General features: G+C 33.8%; 1 non-coding gene across 1 annotated transcript; it reads right to left on the bottom strand.

The window, feature by feature from the left end:
• Window positions 1-4,964: 4,964 nt before the first annotated feature.
• TRNAI-AAU (transfer RNA isoleucine (anticodon AAU)) lies at window positions 4,965-5,038 on the bottom strand. Its single transcript has one exon. It is a non-coding gene; the product is annotated as a tRNA-Ile (tRNA).
• Between the last annotated feature and the right edge of the window lie 2,709 nt (window positions 5,039-7,747).

Below are 7,747 nucleotides of genomic sequence, written 5' to 3'. Positions count from 1 at the left end.
TGAATCTTGACCGCTGAGGCTGGATTATTTATTGATTAGGAACTAGTTATTTGCCGTGCTTGACTAGTTTAATATTAAGGAAGAATACTCCAAACTGATCCGGTATATGTATGAGTCTATTTTATCTGTCAATGATCAAGACTAATTGAAATCCTTGCCTGAGAATCCCTTAGCTGAAATCTTCTTTATTTACTATATTTAATTTCAATTTTGATTTCGTTATTCCTATTAATTTAGGTGATCAATACTCAAACCCCCCCCCCCCCCCATTTTATTTTACTTGTCTTTTAGGTTATTAATTTAGTTAAATCAGTACTAATCCTTTGGGTTCGACCTTTGCTTACCCTTGCGCAAGCCTAAGGGATATGAAGTTATTAATTATTTTTGGTGGATTCGACACCCGTCATGAAACCCGGGTTTTATGGACTAAATCCATATGAATAGTGAAATCCCCATTGTTGAAGGTGAAAACCTTAACAAAAGCTTCTTGAAGAAATTGATAAATTTGATTTGATAAAAGTTAGGGTTTACAAAGGAAAGAGATGAATTTATATCATCTCAAAATCTAAATAACAAATTATAATAAAGGACAAATCATTTAACTAATTAAATGGATAAAGATAAGGGTAATTTAGGAGTGGCAGTATTATAAATAAGGAGTGGTAGTATTGTAAATAAGGAGAAAGCTGAAGTAAGGAGCAAGTTCCTTAAAATAAAAGTACACGGAGCGTGCCTAATTCCACGCGGAGCGTGCCCAATCCAAGCCATGCGTATGTGACCTCCTAGACTTCTCTCCGGATCAAACCTTCAAGCACGCGGGGCGTGCCTTAATCCACACGGAGCGTGGCTGAGCTACTATGTGGCACTGTTTTAGCCTCTTTACTCGCTTATTGCTCGTGCTTGGATCTTCCTCCGACTTCCTCGTCCGGACCCGATCCTCCAAGGAGATGCCCCGCATCATACACTCTCTCTTAAAAAGAACTTGACCCCAAGTTGCTTGCCACATATTGATGAGATGTGTTCGTTATGAACGGACCCAAGCCCTCAAATCGAACCAAGGTGGTGTTCGAGATGAATTCAAGAGGTCCACTCCACATATTACCGGACTCACCTTCTCCTCACGAGCTTTTCCACATATCTCAACAAGTGCCTCACCCCGGACCTCATCTATCATGGTACTCATCTCCCAATCTCCAAAAATATCGAATGCTCTACCCACATTGAATGGTATGTCTTGGCGAAGCTTGTCAAACCACTTCCCAATAAATGTTTGGATGGTCTTCCAACGCCCTTCATCTTGTTGAACGGGTCACCCTTGGATTCTCTTGATCTCCCCATCACGAACTGGAGGAATCAACACAATCTTCTTCCGCTCATGGCCTACCATAAATGGAATGTCCCAACGACATGTATCAACCCATTTAGGCTTACTCCCACAAATACTCCTCAAAACCCCTGTTAGAATAAATGGCTTTTGGTGATTGAATAAAATGGATTTGAAGTGGGGGGTATAGTTGTCTTTAAAGACTTTGCTTTCAAAAGCACTTTCACAATCCCACATTGGAAACTTGCAAATGTTTGAGTGGGTATATATATAGTTGGGCTTTAGAAGCCTTTAAATTGTGTTAAGTGGGTTTTGGCAAATATACCACACGCGCGCGCGCGCTCGCTCGTTCGTGCGACGCCCGCCCGTCCCGACTGGACTGGGCCCGAATTTTATTTTTCTTTTTATCCGTTTTAACTTTTTTGAATTTTTCTTCATCTTTTTATTCAGTCAAAACTGAACCTTATTTTTCTCCTAGTCTTACTCCACCTTCTAACGTTCATATTTCTGAAGGCTATAAATACAACCAGTTTCCAGCTTTGGAAATATAGTTTTTTCTCTCAATCGTTTTCTGGGCAAATAAAAAATACACTTTTGCTGTTCTACAATCTTCGACCTTGAGTGCACAGGTTCGAAGCTTTTCTATGTTAACCTTGGAGAGCGACCAGAGTTATAGATTGCACCTCCGCCTGCCGAAATTGCTTTCAAGGCAGTGGCCTCCGTCACGGCACAGTTCGATTTCCGCTCTTACTTTCAATTCGGTTTTTTCTGTAACCCTCTTTGTTTCTTACAATTTGAAAGCGATTTTCTGTTTCGCAATCATGTCTGCTTTAATTGCGAAATCCCTTCCTGACCTCTCCAAACTTGAACCTCTGGACGGTCTTAATTACAAAAGATGGTCGCAGAAAATTCTGATTTTCTTTGAACAGCTCGAACTGGACTATGTTGTCGTCCAGGATCCACCCTCTGACCCAAATGCTCCTGCCATGTCTCTAATTGTTCAGCAGTACGACACTCGTTCTGCAAAATACGAAAAAGACAACAAAACAGTTAGGGGTCATCTCCTAAATCATATGTCGAACCCACTGTTCGATATTTTTGTCAACAAAAAGTCTGCCAAAGAAATTTGGGATACCCTCAAAGAAAAATACGGGTCTGATGATGCAGGTAAACGTAAATACGTGGTTGGAAGATGGCTCAATTATCAAATGGTTGATGAAAAACCAATCATTGACCAGATTCATGAATATGAGAATCTAGTTGCTGAAGTTCTGGGTGAAGGCATGACAATGTCTGATCTACTGCAAGCTAATGTCCTCCTGGAAAAATTTCCACCCTCCTGGAGTGATTTCAGAAACCATCTGAAACATAAGAAAAAAGACTTCAGTCTCCAGGAGCTAGTCAGCCATATGAGAACTGAAGAAGCAAATCGTATGAAAGATAAGCAACTTTCCTCTAAGTCTGTTTCAATTAATGCTAATATTGTTGAATCTGTTGTGGTACCAAAAGACAGGAACAAAGGACCTTCAACCAAATTCGAAAAAGGCTCAAACCAAAACAAGCCTTTTAAGAAGAATGGAAGAATTCAGAAGAGGAAAGTAGTGGAATGCTTTGTGTGTGGTAAACCTGGCCACAAGGCATTTCAGTGCTACCAAAGGAAGAACCAACAGAACACCAATCATAATCCAAACAACAGAGCTGCTCCACAATCCAATTTGGTGGAAAATGAAGAAATTATTGCTGCTGTTGTGGTTGAAGCCAATTTGGTGGAAAACAAAACGGACTGGGTTCTAGATACTGGAGCTACAAGGCACTTATGCTCAAACAATGACCTGTTTAATCACTTTGAGGACGCTGCCGATGGGGAATGCGTCTACATGGGAAACACCACTACTGCTGGTGTTGTCGGTAAAGGAACAATTTTAATTAAGTTAACTTCTGGAAAAAGCTTGTCTTTAAATAATGTGTTGTATGTGCCTGCTCTTCATAGGAATCTTATTTCTGGTAGCTTGCTAAATAAGGATGGTTTAAAAATTATTTTTGAGGCTGATAAGGTTATTCTCACTAGGAATGGGACTTTTGTGGGAAAAGGGTACCTAGCTGATGGCCTCTTTATTTTGAACACTGTCCATGTGAATTCTGTTGGAATTAATGCAACTACATCTGCTTCTGTTTACTTGAGTGAATCCATTAATTTGTGGCATGGTAGATTAGGACATGTAAATTTTGCTTCCATTAAAAAATTGGGAAATATACATGTTATAAATGTCACTAACTCTGAAATTAATTCCAAATGTTCTATATGTGTGGAAGCAAAATTTGCAAAGAAACCTTTCTTACCTGTTGAGAGTAGAAGTACAGAACTGCTTGGTTTAATTCACTCTGATTTGGCTGATTTTAAAAACTCTGTTAGCAAAGGTGGCAAAAGATATTACATTACTTTTGTTGATGACTTCTCTAGATATACCAAAGTATATTTATTAAAATCAAAAGATGAGGCTGAGCATATGTTTATTAAATTTAAATCAGAGGTAGAGAATCAATTAGACAAGAAAATAAAAAGGCTTAGGTCCGATAGGGGAGGAGAGTATGGAACCTTTTTCCTTAAGTCCTTTTGTGAGAATAATGGGATTGTACATGAGACTAGTGCACCGTATACACCTCAACAAAACGGTATAGCTGAAAGGAAAAATAGAACTCTCAAAGAGATGATGAATGCCATGTTAATTAGTTCTGGGTTATCTGATAACATGTGGGGGGAAGCTGTCTTATCTGCATGTTATATTCTGAATAGGGTTCCTCATAAAAAATTAGATAAAACTCCTTATGAATTGTGGAAGGGGTTTGCACCCAATTTGAATTTTTTGAGAGTTTGGGGTTGTCTTGCTAAAGTTGCTTTTCCATCCTTTAAAAAACCAAACATAGGACCCAAGACCTTTGATTGCGTTTTCATTGGTTATGCCTCAAATAGTGCTGCTTATAGGTTCATGAATCTGAACGACTATAGCATTTGTGAATCTAGAGATGTAGTGTTCTTTGAAAACACCTTTCCCCTAAGGAAAGACAAACAGTGTGATGCAACTAGTGCTTCTACTTCATTACCTATTCCTACTCCAACTGTGCATGCGTCATCTCTACCTCAGGATGAGAATGAAAATGAAATTGGTAAGTTTGGTCAATTCTAGATATCATTATAAAATACATGTGTTTTGCTACTTATTCACCACCAGTGTTAGTTCTAAAAAAAATACATTTTTTGTGATTTAGTAATAGAATTGGAGATTAATATTTTTAAATTCGATAAAATATTTAAATTTTTCTGTCCAACTCGTACAAAATACAGTATAGTTTTTAAATTTTTAAATTTATTTTTTTTGTCTATGCATGTGTTTGTGCTCTGCTACTGATGAGTAATAAAATGACGTAGATATAAAGCGTAGATAATAAAATTTATGACGAGAAGATAGTTGGATGAATTATTTTTCAAATTTACTAAATTTACCTGCGTTAAGGATAAAATTGCTCTTGACTACGAATGTTAGGGGTAAAATTGTTTTTAGCTGTCAATGTTAGAGGTATTTTTGCACCGTATCCCAAAAAAAATTAAAAAAAATTAGGATTAAAAAAACTGAAACATCTTTGGCCTATGCAGGTCTCGAACCTACGACCTTCGCGTTATTAGCACGACGCTCTAACCAACTGAGCTAATAGGCCTGAACATTTTTCAAACCGATCAGTATTTACTAACGCTTCTTAATTATCTTAGTAATTTTACTACTAATCACTTTGTCCCCAAATTTATGATTACTGCGAATTTGCATTGTGCCCGTAAAAATAGACTCATTAAAATTTAGGGTAAATAATTATAAAGTCCTTATATTTTTACATAACAAATTAGTAAGTCCATCATATTATTATAAGGTCCTTAAGTTTTATTTTAATCAACTCTTTAGTCCTTCCATTTATTTTTTTAGATGAAAGTACAAAATTGCCCCTAATTATACACATAAAAAAAAACTTATCTTCAGGTTTCAAATTTAATCTAAATAGTGTTAATGGTGTTTTTGAAATATATACACCAAAACTCATATATACTTGCATATACTAATCATAAAAAAATATTATTTATTCTCTTAAATTTTTATTTTTTATTATAATATTTTAATACTAACATTAATATTATTATGAATTTTCGATAATTTAAAAAAATCAGATTTTAGTTGTTGATTCATAAAATTTATTAGAGATAAATAAAGATTAGTTTTTATAATTTTGTATAGTTTTACTTCTATTTTAATAATTTTTGAAATATTTTTCATTTATTTTTTTAGTTAATAAATTTTACATTACTAAATTAAAGTTCTATAATTGTACAAAATTTAATAAATTAATTACTTAATATAGGAGAGGTTATGATTATGTAGAAAAAAGAGAAAAAAAATAGAAAATAGAAAAAATATAATATGTTTATTATTAAAACATAGATTAAAGGGTAATTTTGGTATTTTAAAGATTTTTTAATATAGTTTGATCATTGCCTCAAACATAAGGACTAAGACGTTGACGAAAATAAAAACTGATGGACTATATAATTATTTGTAAAAACAAAAGGACTGACTAGTGTATTAGGTAAAACACACAGGGACCTTATAATTATTGACCCTAAAATTTATTGCCTATAAAACTCCAACTTGATATCGATATCTCTAATTTAAAAGACTCGATTTCAATTAAGTCAAATGACAACAAAATAATGTTTATTTATTATTTATTTAATATAGGGATAAAGTACAGAAATACCTATAGTCAGGAGCAATTTTATCCCTAACGTTGTCAAATTGAGAAATAATTCATCAAATTATCTTCTCAGTCATGAATCTTGTTATTCCCACTTCACATATGAGTCATTTTATCACTCATCACCGACGGGTCATAAACATATGATTAGATGTGAAAAAAAATAATTTTTAAAAAATATATATATTGCCAAGATCATATACCGTACGGGCCCGACCGGCTGCAGCTCTCCGAGGACCTCGCACCAACACCAAAATTCAACATCAATCCGAGATAGCTATTGTGGCTCTGAGTTTGTTGTTGAATTCCAATTTAATTTAATTGCACTTCAATTCCTTGTATTTGATTTGTCCTTCCAATTCAATTGAATTAGCTATATGTTTAGTATAGAAGTTCTTCAATTGTAATTCATTTCCAGTTTCATGTTTTAAACACTTATTCAATCAATAAAATACCGATTTTTTACCAAATCTCGTGTCAATTTCGCACTTTAAATTCCTTTATTTTCTCGTCTTCAATTTACCCGCATTAGCTTAAATAAAACAATTTTTCTAGCAAAGTTTCTATAACGGCGCTAGAGACCCAAGAGGGACTTTTTCAATCCTTGCGTCCCTCGCCAATCGTTTCGTTTAGAATTCAAGTTTTGGCGCGCAAATTCCATAAACTTAACCATTTCAATTGAGAAGTAATCTTCTCTGGCATGCCCGCACCCTAACCACACGTGACAAGATTGAAATTAGCATATTCGCAAAATATCGCTAACAGTAATAATATTGATATTTTAATTTAAGAAAAAAACTATAATTAGATAAAAATAATGGGGAAAATATAATAAAATTCAATATTCAAATTTAAGATTTAAAAAAAAATTATAATTGGATAAAAACACACCTTGAGATTTAAGGGAAAATCAAAATGAAAAAAAAATAGTGATTTAAGACAAAATGAAAAAAAAAAATAAATAAGGATTTAAGGGAAAAGTTTGAGGATGGAGAGGTTCCAACCGAGGATACCTTAAAAATGAGGACACCTTAAAAATGTGTAGAAGCCTTACCTGCCAATTACACCATTTGTGCTATCTTAATTCAATGTCGCCATGAACAACTTTAATTCTTAAATATTTTCATTTTGAGGTCGTTAACGGTTATTTTGAGGATTTGGTTAAAGTTGAGTGGCCACCGATATTAAAAAATGTAAAGTTTAGTAGTTATACCGTTAAGAATTGAAGTTCAGCAGCCACAATGTTAAAATGGGTAAAGTTCAGTGGCCATGGGTGTAATTTATCCTAAAAAATTCGGGATGCTTTATTATATGTGGTTTAAGATTTTTTTATCAAAATTAACAAAATGTTTATTAGATTATTAAAATATTTCTCTTTTAAAGTTTTACTTTCAACCGTAATCAGATCGAGACCGGAGTGAGTATTAAATGTTTGATAAAAATGAAAATTATTTGAAAAAATAAATGTTGAAATTTAAGTGTTGAATATTGTAGTATTGAAGGATTATTTTGACTTATCAAAATAAGTAATTTTAAATTTAATTGACTAATTTAAATAATAGAGAAATGATCGTTATTAAATACATTTAAATTAAATAAGTGATTAACGTTTTAATTCAAGTATTT

Source organism: Euphorbia lathyris, chromosome 10, assembly GCF_963576675.1.
Source record: "Euphorbia lathyris chromosome 10, ddEupLath1.1, whole genome shotgun sequence".
NCBI classification, from domain to species: domain Eukaryota; kingdom Viridiplantae; phylum Streptophyta; class Magnoliopsida; order Malpighiales; family Euphorbiaceae; genus Euphorbia; species Euphorbia lathyris.
This window is presented reverse-complemented; position numbering and strand designations above follow the sequence as displayed.